Below are 19,570 nucleotides of genomic sequence, written 5' to 3' on the forward strand. Positions count from 1 at the left end.
GGCTTATATCGACAACATGAGCAAGGAATGCGCGACATTCCTTTTGACAGTATTTCTGGGCTTGAATACTCAAGATGATATGAAGGTTCGTACTTGATTTGTCGACGTAGATAAATAGAGTTTCGTTGTTAGGGAGGTTAAGATGGACAGTTTTCTCAAAGCACATAATGTCGGTGCGAAGAAGACTTAGCCAATTCATACTGATTATGATGTCGTGAAGGTCTAAGAGAAAGTATGATTACTCATGATTTAAGGGAGATGATAGGTACTTCTTTTCTATCTGCATCTCTTGTCCCGATCGGTGGGAAAGGCATTTTTTTGGCTTCTAATTTTATGTGTATGACAGCACGATCACTCGTAGTCTTGAGCAATCTCCGTCCTGAAGTTCATATTAGAACTCATATTTGCTTCATTTATCACAGTCTCATGTATACGAGTCGTGTATAATTAAGATTGAAAAGGCAGTCGAATAAATGATTCTTCTTTAAGTTCACATCCAAACAAGGAAAAGAAGGTAAAGAGGAATCATTAATTCTAAGCGTGTAGAACCTTGATTATATACCACCCTTGCGTATACATTCATCATCGATAGATTAACCGTATGGGTCTTCGGATTGAACTTGACGTACTGTACGAGTGGTATTTTGGGGAGGTTTGCTGAAGTTTCTTCGAGAAGGGTACGAAACATAAGGCACTCTTCGCATGAGAACCACGGATTTTTGGAATGACGACTTCGTTAAAAAGGCGATTACGGGGAAAAGAATTTCCGCACAAAACTAGCATTGTGAGGATCGAATTGACTCAAGTTAAATGATAATGTCGTACTACTCAGAATAAAAGGCGTTATACTAGTTCAGAAAGGTGTTACAAAAACACAACGGTGCAACTTTTGACAGAGTTTATGTACTATAGTTTATCTACAAGACTACTGCTGCGAACAAGGTATACTACAAAAAGCAAGTACACGCAGCACGAGGGTCCCTTGACTGAGGGGATCTCATAGAAAGATGTGACTCGAGTTGCACTAGTTTTAAACAGTTTATAAGTCTACTATAATGAAACGCACTAGTATTTCAACTTGGGTCCGGAATAGTCTCTCCTATGGCAGTGATCCTTAGTATCTTCCCGTCTGCGCCAGAGTTCTTTGTTATCAGACAATTGATGTGCACAAAAGTACCCACTAATTTTAATATTTATAACCTAACAAACTTAACTATCTATGCACTTATAGGCAGTGTACCTAGTCAGATTATAGTATAGCTTGGGTAAGTCGGGTGTCGATCACAGGGAACGGTGTTCTAATTAATTTACTTACTATTAAATTAACCTAATTTATTTAACAAGTTTAATAAGGGGTTTTATTTGGTTTTACAAGATCAGATGAACTTAAATCAAATTCAATAAATAAAAACACACTCTTGTTTAGTTTGAATCCACTTCTCCCTTATAGCTAGCTAACAATTACGGATTACTAAGTTGGTTTTTAATTATATTAGTAATTTAGTTCTATCTTACCAATACTTAACTAATTCATGTCAAACCATGTATGTTCACACATAATTAAACACATAACTAATTATAAATGTAAATATGCTATGTAAGATTTGTTGTGTAAACGCAATTATGATCACAATTCACGTTCTCTAGCACGGCTAAACTTTATTTATTCTAATTACTAACTAAGATTGGTCGATCCTAGCTCTAACAATTCAATGTTCACTAAATTATTAGGTAAACAGGTTCATGCAGTTTACTGATCACTAAGCTACACAGAACATGCAATTAAGCAATTAGATAAACAAATATTAACATGCTAGGTTATACAAATCAAACACAAGCAAATTTTTACCAACTAAGCTCAATCCATAATCATATAACTATTCATAAGTTTAAAGCTTCATCTAGCTAAACAAGAGTAGCTAGATTCAGCTGCTCATCATAGTAATTAAACTAACAGAGCTAAAACTAATAAAAGACATGTTCTAAAAATAAACCTTTACTTCTTTTGGTGTTGAAAACCCTCTTCCAGAACTTTCTTTTTCTTATTCGTCTCCTGGAACTCTTTTTCTTCTGCAAAAAGTCTCTCTTTTCGTAATAATCAGGAGAACTTATATAATCCTTGAAAACTCGCGCCACGTCGTGGCCAGGTTGTGCCACGTCGTGGGCTCCAAGCAATCCGTATCCTTCAAGGAAATCCTCCGCGTCGCGATGTTTATCTTCTGGAACACCCGTGCCACGTCGTGGGCTTCATCGCCACGTCGTGAATTTAGCTCTTATCGTGAATTTATTATTTTCTTGTCTTCCAAGCCTCCCATGTTCCCCATTTTGTCACCTTTGGTCCCTTTCTTCGAAAATCCTTTGTATTGACTAAAAATAACAATTTAAACTCATAAGTATCATTATTCTAAACATATTATCAATTTACTAATAAAAATGTACTTAAATACTGCCTAAAAATAAGTATAAATATGGCAATATCAACAATCCTTCTCGAGATGTCCTATCTCACTACATATGTGACATATCTGGCTTGCACTAGCATCAGTGGTGGAAGTGATGTGTCGGGTCGGAGTTATGTGGACACGAGTGCTTTCGTTGTTCCCCCCTTTTGGACAATTCCTTTTATAGTGTCCGGTTTCACCACAACCATAGCAAGTCGGGCTGACCCCGATGCTAGTGGCTTAGGAGATGGTTCGTGTCGGCGCTCTACAGACACGAGTATTGTGTCCCATTCAATTGCAATTGTTGCATTGCAAATCACGGCAAACTCCGTGATGATGAAAATTACACTTGTCACACTTTGGGAGTGTTCCCTTATATGGTTTGATCGGTGCTGAAGTGGCAGGGGTCGCCACTTGTTGCTGTTGCATGGCAAGTCTTTGAGATCGCTTGCGCTCCGTTTGGGCTTGATGCTTTCGTTTCTTATACTCAGATTTGTGACTTTGGGTGTCCGTGACAGTTATCATCTGTTGATTTCCCGGATCGATACAACAATTTGAACTGTCAACATCTTTGCCAGCCTGGTTTGCGTTGACAGCACTGAAGTGTGCAAGGACAGCTGTTACTGCGGCTTAGAAGGTAGCGACATCTATATGAAGGATCGGGGTTTCGTCGTTCGGCTGACTATTTCTGGATGACGACATGATTATGTTATACAAAAGGAAAGGAGTTCGTGAGTGCGTATGGTCGGCACTAGATGTATTCTACTCTTTTACGTAAATGTTTTTTTTTCTTTTTGTTAAACTGTTCTCGGTGGTTTGACCTACATCCCTATGATGCAGTACTGGAAAAGAGTTGAAGTAAGTTCATAGAATGGTCACTAGACGATTGATATTTCGAACTAGGCTATCATTGGTTGGTGGATAACATGATCCAACCTTCGACAAGAATTGGAAGTGATCCTTGAGCTAAATTACCACATCTCAATAATTTGACGAAAGTGAGCTTTGGATAGAATTCTATTGATAGTAGAATGAAAGTATTTGAACAAGGATTGTCACAAGAATTAGCCGACTGTCAATATCATTGATATTTAAGATGTAATAAGTTCGGGAAAATTGACCTTGGAGTAGGTCTTACATCATATCTGAAGTAGAAAAGTTTTGACAACATAAGGCCTAACTAAAAAGTACTTACAGTACATGGATAATTACATAGAAAAGTGCTACATGGAGCATAGATAGGAAAACGATTCCTTATACCAACGGAAGAAATGTAGAGTATCTCCTACTGGTGATGGTTATCCCTCGGGTGAACCCTTAGTTCAGCCAGCTGGCGCTCTATATCAAGCAAGTGCCTTCCGTACACCCTTTGGCGTACTCGAAGCTCTATGACTTCAGCCCGAGTCACAGCAAGCTCTTGTGGTAAGGCCTCGTGGTCTCTCCTAGATCTCTCACGAGCATCTTCAAGATGAATGGTGCGGATGGTATGCATTCTCGCATTGGCATTAACTTCTGTGATTCGATGGAGAGTTGTCCTGCCCTGAATTTTGTTTAGGGCAACTCTGCAGACCAGGATTGGCAAGACCCTGTCTCCTTCGCTCAGGTCATAAAAGCTTCAGTCTCCATTGTATGGCATGGGCTGATTCTACTCTTTGCTCTGGTCAATGTGAAATCTAAGCACACTATCCATTGTTTCTAATTGTTTCCAAGTTTCTATTAGGTTATAACTTAGTTTCTAGTTACTAAGTCCAGTATGTGTCGTTCCTATACATGCAACTAGAATTATAATTTTTCGATACCACTATGGAGCTCTTTTTGGAATTCTTCAATTCTTTGACGTTTGATCTTTAATTTCTTTGAATTCACCACCATTGTTGATTTGATTTCTGGTATCTTCAACTTTTTAAATTTCTTGAGAATTTTGATCTTTTGATCTTCACTTTATTTGCTCCAAAATTCTTCACACTTTTTTTTTTCTTCCGTAATTCTTTCTCTCTTTTTTTCACTCAAAACCTACATGCTTAAGCAGGGGCGCTCAACCTCAACCTTTATTGGTTAATGATAATAATTTTCCTGGATACATTTCAGGTTTAGGCTGCTAAACATATTGCATCCCTCAAACCAAGCGGGGTTATGTTTTTGTTCCATGATTTCACTAAAATAAGGGAGGCCACAAATGCACTATAATGTATATTGGCTCAACTAAACATTTGAACTTTCATCGGATCATCCCGCATAATACTAGCAATTATAGCTCAAATTATTACTACTAGATTCAATTAATAAAAATTTAAATTTTCAAAATTTTCTAGCAATTTACTTTTTCTACCCCTACCCCACACTTATTTCATACAATGCCCTCATTGTATGTATAAAAACAAATCAAAATTAAAGAAAAGGGAGAAAAAGGAACAGACTCCCCTGGGATAGTGGCGTGAGCATCTCCAAAAGCGTGGACAATGTGCAATTGGACTTCCAAAAATAGAAACTCGGTGTAGAACTGGTTGAATACGTAAATAAACCACGAACAGGACTTGAAACTTCAATTCGTCAAAGTGGGTATTTGTAAGGAAAACAATGTGGCAATGATAAACTGGATCACGTCGTGGCATATATCTGGACACGTCGTGATATGGGTTGAAACCTCGAACACCAAAAAGCTAAACTACTACAAACTGCAAGAGCGCCACGACGTGGCACAAGGAGTCCACGTCGTGGAAACTGAACCTCAGCAGAAAATGACTTGTTTGCTTTATTTACTCTAGCAGCTTTGACCAATGGCTAACTGGTTTCCGACGCTTCTATGCAAATATATTTCCCAACTATAACCTCTCTCCTAATAGACCCCACACTTATCTTGAATTGTGGTTTCCGACTCACGACTCTAAGCTTCCTTGACTAGACAAACACGACTCGAAAGTTAACCTTCTATGCTCCGTAGAATTCCAACGCTAATCTGAAAAATTAGATCAACCCAAAAGAAAAATAAAGTAACATAATAGTCTCAATAAAGTTTTACATCACACACCAAAATTAACATAAAAAAAACTACTCAAAAACAAAACAAAAGAAATAAAATCAATCATCATCTTGATCTTGTGCTCCACTTGGCCCTGCTCCATCATCTTGCGGACGCCATAGCTCCTCCCATGTCGGAAAATAGGGATACTGTGGTGGCATAGAAGGTGGTCGGGTCACACCCAAATGTGAATAAATACCCTCAGTAAGCTGGGTATGGTAAATAGCATGACCTCGTAGATTATCCAAATACGCTCCCACCCGACTCTGAAAAGGGTCGGTGGGCACTCCCTGCACATACTGCGAAGCAGCACGCTCTCGTTCAACCTCTCCTCTAGCCCGCACATTCCGACGCCTCGTCCTAGCTGGTGGTTGCTGTCCCGGTTGCACCTCTTCCTGCTCGTCATCTATCGGTGGTATAACAAAACGACCCCCGATATTCACCACCGCTCGCATCACACCCAAGACTTGAATGGTCAAGTCTGTGTCCTGGAATCGAGTAAGATTCCTCACAAATTCATGGGTCAAAATATGATATGACCTAGCCAGGCGAGTAACCAAATGCCCCCCAGTAATCGGGCTCCCAGACCTAGAATTGGCCGCTTTCTTCCCCATAAACCTCGCCAACATATAAGTCAAATCACAACAAACCCCCGGGGTAATAAGTGTCCATAAATAAAATAGATTCTGGATGGGGACCTTATCACCATGATGCTTGTGATTGATTGAAAACGTGATAAGGCGGTGCAAAAATCGGAAAACAGGATTCCGAATTTGTGACTCACTCGAGTCACGAGTGTTATACTCATGGTTAGAAATGCCCCGCCAAAACTGCACATCCAAAGTACCCGGAGCAAAATCCCGCACACATCCAAGCAAGAAAGGGATAAAAAACGGAGATTGTGTCTCCACTTCCGTATAGAGCCCCATACGCCAAGCAAACTCCCGAACACTACACTCACGATATACACCACCCAAACGAAACACAAGTGCCCTATTGTAGGTGACATCAAGGGTGCGCTCTTCGAAACATACGGTAGAGAAAAATTCTACCGACAATTTCCGGTACACGGGTTCTTGAATGGCGAATAAATTCCTCCACCCGTGACAAGTGAACGAAAATTGATCTCCAACATAAGTCTTCGACCAATAACGTTCCAGCTCCACTACCATTCCCACTCTACCAAGCCATCCCCAATCAATAATTGGGGCTATTGCAAACTCCCTATTGTATAACCATCCAAGCCGATTCTCGTAGGTTGTTAGCAACGGTCGGGGAATGTTTTGAGGAAACTGGTATAGAGGATGTATGCTTGCTACATCTATCGGGTCCTCTTCCTGCTGAACAGCTCGTCGTGGTCCCATTTCTGCAAACAAAAGCAAACCAAAGCAGCAAACAAATAACACATTAAAACATATAAAATTGGTCTGCCAGAAGTCACGACGTGGCCAGGATGCGCCACGTCGTGGGCCGCATCGAACCCAGAATCTGAATCGGTCCTGTTTACATGCAATTTCCACAAAAATAGTGCTTGGGGTTTGTTCCTATGGACGTTTAAATAACATGCAATCTAAAATCAGCCACTAGATTCAACCAATTTCGTGAATCATTCAAACCCTAATCACGAAATCTTGAAATTGGAAGAAATAATTACAAAATAATTAATAAAACACATACCGAATGGATTAATTAGCAAGATCTTGCAAGGAAATTGGAAGTATAATAAGAAATTGGCTGTGGGGTTGTGATGTTCCCGTGAGTGCGGCAGTCTCCAAGTGGGGGATAAGGTTTCTCGGTCAAAGGGTTTTAAGCAATTGGTCCCCCCCCTGATTTTTAAAGGCCACGACGTGGCGGGCTATTCCCACGTCGTGGACCTTAAATTTTTCTTAAGATCGCGCACTATATTTTAACCCACGACGTGGCTCGGCTATTCCCACGTCGTGGAAACTGTCAGATGCCAAATTTTAATAATATTCATCATATTAACTAATTTCTTTGCATATCATTCATTATTTAAAGTTCCCTACAGCTAATTCTCTACTTATTACCGGTTTTTAGATGATGAATTGATGTCTTTCCTAATTAAAAATAAAGAAAAGAAAAGAAAATTTTAAAAAGAAATTGCAAACCAAACTCGGGTTGCCTCCCGAGAAGCGCTTCTTTTTCTTGGAGTCTTGAGCTAGACTCCGTGCCTTCTACGTTGACTCTTCGGAAGAGTCTACCACCAGGATCTTTTGTTCCTTGAACCGCCGTTTATAAGCTTGAACTCTTCTTTTATACGCCTTCTTTGAATTTTCCTTTTTAGATTTTCCATCTTCTTCATGCTTGCGTTTTGTGCCCTTTGTTTGTTCCTTGCACTCCATAGCATTCTCCTCTTCTTTCACCACCGGCCTTGTTACTTTTGAAGTGACTTCCTCTTCATCACTTGTCATTTCCTCATCCTCTTTGCTCACCCAAGAAAGCGGGTTCTTGTAAGCTATGACTTCAATCAAATACGGAACAGATGCCCTTGGTTTTGTCCTCTTGTCTTGATGAACTGCCTTTATCTCTTCTTCCATAAGCTTTTTCCAACTCTTCTAGTTCATTCTCCTCATTAATCGTGAACACCTCTTCTTTATCTTCTTGAAAGTCATCTCTTATTCCGAAGACTTCTTGTTCATCCCCAACCCTCAAAGTGAGCTTGGACTCGTGAATATCAACAAGGGCACCAGCAGTGTTAAGCAATGGCCGACCAAGGATTATCGGAACATCCGGATCTTCTTTCATGTCCAAGACTACAAAGTCTGTTGGAAAAACAAATTTTCCAATTTTCACTAAAATATCCTCCACTATGCCTCGGGGTTGTGTCACCGAACGGTTCGCCATGTGAATCTTCATTTTTGTATCCTTCATCTTCTGAATCTCCAATTTTTTATAAAATGAAAAAGGCATTAGATTAATGCTAGCCCCGGAATCGGCTAAAGCATTAACCTTCATTTTATTCCCAAACTCGCATGGAAGAGTGAGGCGTCTAGGATCCCCCATCTTTTCTGGTGTTTCTCCCAACACAGCTTTTGAAGTTTGTTCACTTAGAATTACTGTAGACTGCTTCTTTAATTGCCTTCGCGTATCTATCAAGTCTTGCAGTAATTTCTGGTTCTCGGGAGCTTTGGATAAGGACTCAACAAAGGGAGTATTAATTGGAATCCCTTTCACATGCTTCACAAACTCTAAATGCTCCTTCTCCAGTTGACTAAGTGTTGTGCGGGTGGGAAATGGCATAGGTGGATGATAATCTGGAATAGCTTCAAAAGGTTTTTGCTCAGACTTGCGCCACGTCGTGGCCAGAGGCGTGCCATGTCGTGGCGAGCCTGGTTCAGCATTTTCTCCATTTTCGATCCTTGATTTCTTGGGCTGCTGCGGTTCTTCTTCCAACGCCTCCAGGAACTCAGATATTATATCTTCTTCAGTATCGATGGCCATTACGTGAGATTGGGCTTTTATTTCGGGATTCTTCAGGGACAATTTTTCATGAACTAAAGTGGCTAGTTGACCAAATTGTACTTCAAGGTTATGGTTGGAGGCTTGCTGGTTCTTTATCAATGTTTGTTGTTCCATGATAGCGGAATCCGTGGCATCATGTCTCTTTTCCGAAGCCTCCATAAACTTCATCAAAATGGTCTCTAGGTCGGGTTTCTTCTCGATTGGTGGCTGCTCCTTTTGGTAAAAGCCTCGACCTATTTGCCTATACTTCTCTTCTTTTTGCTTTTTATACTCTTCATATGGCAGCCACTCCTTCTTCGGTTTCCTCCAGTCGTCATCAAACTTATCCCCACTAGAGTAGCACACTTGAGCTTTTCTTTTCCCAAAATCATCCATATTGCAGTCCTTGGTCAAGTGTGGACCGCTGCATCGCTCGCACCCCACTCTTATAGCATGTATCGACTGGTCCATTTGTGTTATCCGGCGATCCATGTTATTTAGCATGGCCATGACAGCTGCAATTTCTTCCGTTTGGGCCCCTCCACCGCCTTTGCTTCCGTCTTGCCTCGGGTTATGGTATTCGCGGGAGTGTTTCGCGAATTCTTCAATTAGCTCCTTGACCTCCCTTGGATTTTTCTTTGTCAACGGTCCTTGAGAATCAAGGAGTTGTCTTGTCGTCACATTGACCCCATCATAAAAGATTGACATCTCTTGCTGCACATTTAGGTCATGTTGAGGGCAATTTCTGAGTAAGCCCTTGTACCGCTCCCATGCTTCATATAGTGACTCCCCCGGTTGTTGCTCAAAGTTGGCTATCGCCTTCTTGAGTTTGGCTATCTTGGATGGCAGGCAGAACTGGTCCAGAAATTGCTCACGCATTTGAGCCCAAGTGGTGATTGTACCCGATGGGAGTGCTTTTAACCACTCTTTAGCAGCTCCTTTGAAAGTGATGGGAAGCATCCTAAGCAAGACTGTATTTCTGGTGACATTTGGGACATTGAAGTAATCCGCAATGTCGTTGACTTCGTCTAGATGCTTAAAAGCATCCTCATGATCCTTCCCGAAAAATGGGATGTCCTTCAGTGCTGTCAATATGTGTCCCTTCAGCTCGAATGTGGCAGTGGCAGGAATTGCGGGTTGGACTAAACCAGGACCCATATCTTCTCGGATCCGCTTCTTGTATGCTCCCATGGACATTTCTTTAATTGCTGCCATCTCGTTCCTTGGCTCGTTCTCGGGTTCACTTGTGTGTTCTTCAAATTCTAGCTCGGTATCGTATTCGGACTCGGTTTGCACGGGTGTATGATCCAAATGCTCAAGATTGCTCTTGTGCTTCGTTGATGAACTTGACTCTCCTGTCTTCTTTCCCGACTTCCTAGAGAAGGCTGACTTTAATTCTTGCAAGGGCGTCTTTTTCTTGTGAAGTGCAGACTCGGGGTCTTCCAGTGGTGGCACCAAGTGTGTGTTTGAGCTTCTGGTCATGAACTCCTGCAACTTGCTAAACTAAAACGTAAAACTGAACTAAAATAAGAAAAACTAACTACAAACTAAAATTTTAAAAAATTTGTCTGTCCACGTCGTGGCAAGTATCTGGCCACGTCGTGGACTCTATGATTAACAGAAATTTTTTTTATTTTGCTGAAAAATTAACTTTTTGTGGCTTTGACTCCACAAGAAGGATCGATTAATTTAATGCAAATAAATAAGCTAAAAACTAAGTCGTTCCCCGGCAACGGCGCCAAAAACTTGATGTGCACAAAAGTACCCACTAATTTTAATATTTATAACCTAACAAACTTAACTATCTATGCACTTATAAGCAGTGTACCTAGTCAGATTATAGTATAGCTTGGGTAAGTCGGGTGTCGATCACAGGGAACGGTGTTCTAATTAATTTACTTACTATTAAATTAACCTAATTTATTTAACAAGTTTAATAAGGGGTTTTATTTGGTTTTACAAGATCAGATGAACTTAAATCAAATTCAATAAATAAAAACACACTCTTGTTTAGTTTGAATCCACTTCTCCCTTATAGCTAGCTAACAATTACGGATTACTAAGTTGGTTTTTAATTATATTAGTAATTTAGTTCTATCTTACCAATACTTAACTAATTCATGTCAAACCATGTATGTTCACACATAATTAAACACAGAACTAATTATAAATGTAAATATGCTATGTAAGATTTGTTGTGTAAACGCAATTATGATCACAATTCACGTTCTCTAGCACGGCTAAACTTTATTTATTCTAATTACTAACTAAGATTGGTCGATCCTAGCTCTAACAATTCAATGTTCACTAAATTATTAGGTAAACAGGTTCATGCAGTTTACTGATCACTAAGCTACACAGAACATGCAATTAAGCAATTAGATAAACAAATATTAACATGCTAGGTTATACAAATCAAACACAAGCAAATTTTTACCAACTAAGCTCAATCCATAATCATATAACTATTCATAAGTTTAAAGCTTCATCTAGCTAAACAAGAGTAGCTAGATTCAGCTGCTCATCATAGTAATTAAACTAACACAGCTAAAACTAATAAAAGACATGTTCTAAAAATAAACCTTTACTTCTTTTGGTGTTGAAAACCCTCTTCCAGAACTTTCTTTTTCTTATTCGTCTCCTGGAACTCTTTTTCTTCTGCAAAAAGTCTCTCTTTTCGTAATAATCAGGAGAACTTATATAATCCTTGAAAACTCGCGCCACGTCGTGGCCAGGTTGTGCCACGTCGTGGGCTCCAAGCAATCCGTATCCTTCAAGGAAATCATCCGCGTCGCGATGTTTATCTTCTGGAACACCCGTGCCACGTCGTGGGCTTCATCGCCACGTCGTGAATTTAGCTCTTATCGTGAATTTATTATTTTCTTGTCTTCCAAGCCTCCCATGTTCCCCATTTTGTCACCTTTGGTCCCTTTCTTCGAAAATCCTTTGTATTGACTAAAAATAACAATTTAAACTCATAAGTATTATTATTCTAAACATATTATCAATTTATTAATAAAAATGTACTTAAATACTGCCTAAAAATAAGTATAAATATGACAATATCAACAATCCTTCTCGAGATGTCCTATCTCACTACATATGTGACATATCTGGCTTGCACTAGCATCAGTGGTGGAAGTGATGTGTCGGGTCGGAGTTATGTGGACACGAGTGCTTTCGTTGTTCCCCCCTTTTGGACAATTCCTTTTATAGTGTCCGGTTTCACCACAACCATAGCAAGTCGGGCTGACCCCGATGCTAGTGGCTTAGGAGATGGTTCGTGTCGGCGCTCTACAGACACGAGTATTGTGTCCCATTCAATTGCAATTGTTGCATTGCAAATCACGGCAAACTCCGTGATGATGAAAATTACACTTGTCACACTTTGGGAGTGTTCCCTTATATGGTTTGATCGGTGCTGAAGTGGCAGGGGTCGCCACTTGTTGCTGTTGCATGGCAAGTCTTTGAGATCGCTTGCGCTCCGTTTGGGCTTGATGCTTTCGTTTCTTATACTCAGATTTGTGACTTTGGGTGTCCGTGACAGTTATCATCTGTTGATTTCCCGGATCGATACAACAATTTGAACTGTCAACACCTTTGTCAGCCTGGTTTGCGTTGACAGCACTGAAGTGTGCAAGGACAGCTGTTACTGCGGCTTAGAAGGTAGCGACATCTATATGAAGGATCGGGGTTTCGTCGTTCGGCTGACTATTTCTGGATGACGACATGATTATGTTATACAAAAGGAAAGGAGTTCGTGAGTGCGTATGGTCGGCACTAGATGTATTCTACTCTTTTACGTAAATGTTTTTTTTTCTTTTTGTTAAACTGTTCTCGGTGGTTTGACCTACATCCCTATGATGCAGTACTGGAAAAGAGTTGAAGTAAGTTCATAGAATGGTCACTAGACGATTGATATTTCGAACTAGGCTATCATTGGTTGGTGGATAACATGATCCAACCTTCGACAAGAATTGGAAGTGATCCTTGAGCTAAATTACCACATCTCAATAATTTGACGAAAGTGAGCTTTGGATAGAATTCTATTGATAGTAGAATGAAAGTATTTGAACAAGGATTGTCACAAGAATTAGCCGACTGTCAATATCATTGATATTTAAGATGTAATAAGTTCGGGAAAATTGACCTTGGAGTAGGTCTTACATCATATCTGAAGTAGAAAAGTTTTGACAACATAAGGCCTAACTAAAAAGTACTTACAGTACATGGATAATTACATAGAAAAGTGCTACATGGAGCATAGATAGGAAAACGATTCCTTATACCAAAGGAAGAAATGTAGAGTATCTCCTACTGGTGATGGTTATCCCTCGGGTGAACCCTTAGTTCAGCCAGCTGGCGCTCTATATCAAGCAAGTGCCTTCCGTACACCCTTTGGCGTACTCGAAGCTCTATGACTTCAGCCCGAGTCACAGCAAGCTCTTGTGGTAAGGCCTCGTGGTCTCTCCTAGATCTCTCACGAGCATCTTCAAGATGAATGGTGCGGATGGTATGCATTCTCGCATTGGCATTAACTTCTGTGATTCGATGGAGAGTTGTCCTGCCCTGAATTTTGTTTAGGGCAACTCTGCAGACCAGGATTGGCAAGACCCTGTCTCCTTCGCTCAGGTCATAAAAGCTTCAGTCTCCATTGTATGGCATGGGCTGATTCTACTCTTTGCTCTGGTCAATGTGAAATCTAAGCACACTATCCATTGTTTCTAATTGTTTCCAAGTTTCTATTAGGTTATAACTTAGTTTCTAGTTACTAAGTCCAGTATGTGTCGTTCCTATACATGCAACTAAGTTTGTTAATTCTAGTGCTGACTCGAATTTTGACGGTTGTCACAGTCTCTCCCGGTTGAAAGAATTTCGTCCCGAAATTCAATTTGTGAAGTGTTCTGTTAAAACTCAGCCGAATAAAATTGTATAATTGGAGAGATGGTGACTTTGAGAGCTCTTTGATTACTTTGGGTTAATTCCTCACAGAAAGATCCCAACTCTTTACCTATCAACAAATTAGTGTTTCCTTAATTCGAGTTCTACAGCCTAGATTGCGAGAAATTAGGATCATGGAAATCGTTATCCAACCATGGCGACCTAGTTGAAAAGATTATTTAATTAGATATTATCTGAATTAAGAGAGCGCTATAAGTTTGGCTGATGCACCAACTACAATGAGTGTTAAATCCGCATTGATTCTTAAGTCACATTTTAAATTAGCACTAAGTGTAAATTCACCATCTAATAAAGAAGGGATTAGGAACAATTTTTTCACTTCCAGGTTGGCTACTAAATCTAGAAAATACATATTCCGAAACAAGAAGGGGTAGCACGAATGAAAAATAAGCGATCGAGGGTAAGTTCCTAACGATACGTACTAAGGGTAAGCAACGAAGTTTTGGTACCTCTCGAATGTAAAAGTTATTTAAGTGTCGTCTGTAAAATAAATTATGAAATTTATATAGAAATATTCATATTACAATTTTTGAGAAATTGTCCAATTGTTTAAGTCATGACAATTTCGAGTTTACGAGTCAGATTATTTATGAAAACAAGGTTGTGAGTTTAGGAACTCACTGAAAATTACAAAGTAGAATGCTATTTAATAAATGTGTAAAAATGTCGATCATAAAAAAACAGTGCATTCTCAATTTAGTGATTCTACAAAAATAATCACTTGAAGGATAAATAATCGTAACATTTAAAACTTTTTATGATTTTAAAGAAAAGATGAAACATATGAAATGTATTCTTCATATATATTTTCTGGATTTTGAAAAATGATAAGAACAAGGGCAATCACCTTGTGTATTAACTGTAAGGAAATACAATGAAAATTACGTGTTTAATCAAAATTTTAAATTTAGAGCAAAAGGAGCAAATGTAATTAAGGATTACTTGTTTAACAGTAAATTTCAAAATAAAAAATAAAAAGTATATGATAAATGACGTATTTGAATATATCAAAGTTGACTAAATCAAAATTATGTCTCACAACTATACACATATTAATCGCTCAAAACGAAAGGGTAGACTTCTAGTCTGTATGTGTACGAACATGGTACCAAGAGAAGCAATATAGATAAAAACAAAGTTCTACCGATGTATTATGTTATTAGTATGATTGTGCGAGGTTTCAAATCAGATAGAGTGCAAGAAACCAAGTGCATAGGAAAGAAAAGGAAGGTAGCAACAATGATTGCTATTATTAAAATTTTAAGAACAATACATATAGGTAGATTTAAAACCAGGTTGAGATATATTTCAATCTTAAATCTTTGATGTATGTTGATGATTAAATAGAAATGTGGTAGTTTTAAAGTGTTTGCTAAAAATCATGAGTGATCTATTAAGTTAAACTCCATTTGTGAAAAAAGAAGAAGAAGAAGAAGAAGAAGAAGAAGAAGAAGAAGAAGAAGAAGAAGAACCACTACAACTGGTAATTGAAAATCTGACAGTTTCAACCTTTTAGGCTTGAGTCCAACAATGGTTAAAACGGATAAGGTAAAACTCAGTATGTTTAAAAGTATAATTACATTTGTTGAAAGTGCGTCACTGGGAGTTTAAAAGTAAACACTAAGTTTTGCATTTTTGTAAATTTTGAAACTTTATATATTATAAAACTAATTTGAAATAAAATTAAGAAATAAGGTGTGTTTTGAAATGTAGGCATTAGTGATGTCTTGTAAACACATTTGGGTTAGAAAGTTGTAAAAATACCATGTTAGGTTACAACAAAACACATTTAAGTAAATTACAATGTCTAAATGAGAATGCGGTTAAAATTGTCAAAACAAAAGTGGTTTAAAAGATCCGGTGGAGCTTTTACGCATAATATGAACTTTAGTGTCATATGTTTAAGTTTTTATAGCATAAAATTTAAACACTTTTATAAAAGAAAATGTTTCTAAGTTTTTCGAAAACGTGCCAAAATGGTAATCAATGTTTAAAATGGTTTATGTGCCCTTAAAAGCACATATTTCCATTGAAATGAGTGTGAAATGAAATTGAAATAGCAAGTTTAAAACCAATAATGGTTAAATTGAGTTTTAAAGAAAATTGTTAAGTTAAAACAAGTTGTCAAAAGATTTTTAGCGAGAATATGGCTTAAATTGTTAGGAAAGGTCTAGTAAGTTGTATGAAGTGGTTATAAAGTATTTTATCGATGATAAATAAAATCGATGAAAGGAAATAACTTTTCGATGGAAGATTAAGAAGTAAGGAATATGTAGATTAGTGTAGCTGATCGTACCTAAACACTAAGGTGAGTACAAGGCGAGTACCGATGTCTTTTCCCCAAGATAAAGGACAAGAAAAATTGTTTGTAAAACTTTTATGGTGCTAATGCAGTTTCGCAGCCTTTTATAGAGGTCAAAGGTTAAGTTATAGGTTTGGCGCCTGACTCACGACGTAAGAGGATGTAATCCTTTATAACGATAGAGATGTTAGTAATGTCGCTAAGGCTCAAACGAATGTATGAAAATAATAAGGTTCGAAGGAGGATTCAAAATTTGTAGGAAGGATTCATACAACAAATTAGTGCGACGTTTGATCGGGCATAAAAATTTAAGGTTGAAGGCTGGGTAGGAAACATGTTAGTAATTTGAAAAGTGTAAAATGATGGTTTGTGCTTGAATACAAAGTAAAGATGGTAGGGTAAGAATCACCAAAGATAAGTTTTTGGGTCAAAGAGATATCTCATGTTAAGTTTTAAGCTCAAGGTGGAAACAACCTAGAGCTAAATCGTATCATAGAAATAAGTTATCACATATGGGTTAAACCTTTGTGTATCCTTGTGAGTCGAATCGGGAATGCTCGCCAATGGTATCCAAATGATTACTAGTGGCGACTCATCTACCTCCTTACGCGATGCTCCAATTCTCGTCCGTGTTGATATCAGAACGCTTTTCCTATTTGTAACTCTAATACGAAGACCATGAATAGGTATTGAGGAATAATTGGTATGGGTTTCGACATAGGATTATTACTAGTAACTATCTAGCTACTAACCTTATGTCTAAAGTTAATAGCTACCGATGAACACTCATTCTTAATACTAAGTGGATTGCTCCTAGAGTGGCTAGTGATATAACCTAAGTGGTTAACCTAGCACTTGATAAGGGATAAGAATATTTCTAAATAAGACATTATGGTAAAGGTGCACTTAGTTTATAAGTGTACCTAGATGAATGCCTATAAATTTTCAAGTTGAAAATCATTTTGAACATAGTTCTACTATAACCGTTTCCAGCCTCGCATTAAATTTCCTTAATTAAGCATAGTTGGCCAGGTTATCCTTAATTAAAGTCCAATAATGCGTACTCGAATTAGTTATACCAGTAGTATGTTCGGTATTTTAAAAAAATGTTTTGAAATTTTTTGGCTATAGTTGTGGCTCTCTAGAGGAAAACCGGTATTCTCTATAACCTTCGGCTCTGATACCATTTTCCTCACACCCTGCTAAAGCGGAAACACAGGGCATGACAATACAAAGGGTCTAATAGCCAAAGTTTAAAGACAACACCAACCATAGTATTAAAAATCATTACAAATTTACAATGAGTTTGAACAACTTTTTAAAAGAAATTACAATGTATTTAAAAGTCAACACATGTAAATGCTCCTACAATTGTTGTGTCTTTACGTGCCTCTTACTAGATGATTCCTGAAAAAACATGTAAAACGAGCGTCGACTATAAAAATAGTTGGTGAGTACTCACATATTAAAAATAATATTGGTTTCAAGAATCGAAATAAAAATTTTGATAAAAGTTTCCATAAATAAAAGTATATTGCTAAATGAGTTTTCAAGAATCGAAATAATATTCATTGTTACAAGGAGCAAACAATTTCATTGCTAAAACAAGTATATAAATTTTTAGTAATAAAAGTTTGTTGCTATAATGAGAAACAAAGTTCATTGCTATAATAATCATAAAAGTTTCGTTGCTCAAATGTGTATACAAGTTAATTATATTTAATTCTCTAAATAGGTAAAAATTCATGAAAAAAAAAAGAAATCAGTTAAGAAAATTCTCCAAGCTTTTTATAATACTGCCATTACACATACTTAAGCTGGGGAAAATATAAAAATGGATTTCTAAACTGTTTAACCCATTTTTGTTATTTTTGTGCATTTATTTTAATAAAAATGGGGATAAATAGAAAAAAGTTTCCAAAATTACCCAAATGTTTTTTAATATTATTATTAAACATTATTAAGCTGGTAAAAATGAAAAATTAGATTTCTAAACTGTTTAACCCAATTTTATGATTTTTGTGGATTTAAGTGTATTAAATCTTGGGAAAATATAAGAAAAATAGTATACCTAAGAGAAAAATAATCAACATTTTTATGTAGAATCCTAATGTATTATACGGTGTTCTGGTAATTTTTCATGAATTTTGGATGAGTAAAACTATTTTTCCTGTTTTTAGTCCATTATAAACACAAAAGTCATAGAAAAATAGATATACATTTTGAAAAATTCCCAAAATATTTTTATTTGTCTTCCACATATGGTAGGAGCTTTGAAAATTATTATATACCCTTATTACAATTGATAAAGTGGTTTTATGATTTATTGGAGCTAAATAAAAAGAAAATTTAAAGCCATAATAAACCGTAACAAAAATCTATGAAACTTAACTATAGGTCATTATTTACCTTAGGGGTCATCCAAGAATTTATCTAGGATTTATAGTCCTCAGAAAATATTTTATCTGAATTATTACTTTATTTTCTTGCAATAATTATAATAATTTGAGAAAGATGAATTATTTTCTAGAAATTTACATATCATCTTATTTTCTTGGTGGGAATCTGGGAAAAATCGGATTTGATCAGAAAATGAGTTTTAGATATTTATTTGGGAATAAATCCTTTATGGACATATTTAAAAGCCTTTAACAACAAATTTTGATCATCTAGCATCTAAGCTTGAAGATCTTCACATGCATCTTGGTTTGAAAACCATTCATGAGTTTGAAATGGTCAAAAATTGTTTTTCAAAGAAAACTTAGGGTGCATGTGGTGATTTTCCACCAAAACGTGTAGAAAATTGCATTTTCATGGTTTTGACTTAGGTTTAGGTCATGGATCTTCACCATTTTGTAACATGCAATATAGTTTTGGTGAAAATCTACCACCATCATCATCAAAATTAACGTGAATAAACATGAACACAAATTTTCCAAGAGAATGGTGTAGAAGAACAAGGAAATGCAAGAAAATCCATGAAAACTTGAAGGAAAATGAAAGAAAATCATGTTCTACCTTAATGAACACCACTAGATGATGAAGATTTTGAGCATCATGAGTGTTCTTGGACTTGTTTGCTGGAAACTTTTGTGGTTTATAGAGAGAGGAAGAGAGAAAATGTGTATGAGAGTGTGAGAGAGAAATAAGAGAGAGAGAGAGAGAGAGAGAGAGAGAGAGAGAGAGAAAAGTGAAGGAGATGGAGTGTATGAGAGAGAGAAGAAGTGATTATATGTTTTGGGAAGATGAGAAATGTTTTGGGAAAATGGTGGATGGTTTTGGGGGATAAAAATAGTTTTCCTCTCTTCAATTATATAAATATATTAATTTTGGATTCATAATTCAAGAGTTCTTGGTGTTGATTGGACCAAACTCTTTTTTATT

At 37.3% G+C, this 19,570-nt stretch overlaps 1 non-coding gene across 1 annotated transcript; it reads left to right on the top strand.

Annotated features, from left to right (window-relative positions):
- The first annotated feature begins 9,646 nt into the window (after nt 1-9,646).
- On the top strand, nt 9,647-9,753 carry LOC145071874 (small nucleolar RNA R71). The gene has a single exon (XR_013690836.1). It is a non-coding gene; the product is annotated as a small nucleolar RNA R71 (small nucleolar RNA).
- Nucleotides 9,754-19,570: the final 9,817 nt, after the last annotated feature.

The sequence above is a fragment of the Lactuca serriola genome, chromosome 8 (assembly GCF_051521515.1).
Source record: "Lactuca serriola cultivar US96UC23 chromosome 8, Lser_US96UC23_V15, whole genome shotgun sequence".
Classification (NCBI taxonomy): Eukaryota; Viridiplantae; Streptophyta; class Magnoliopsida; order Asterales; family Asteraceae; genus Lactuca; species Lactuca serriola.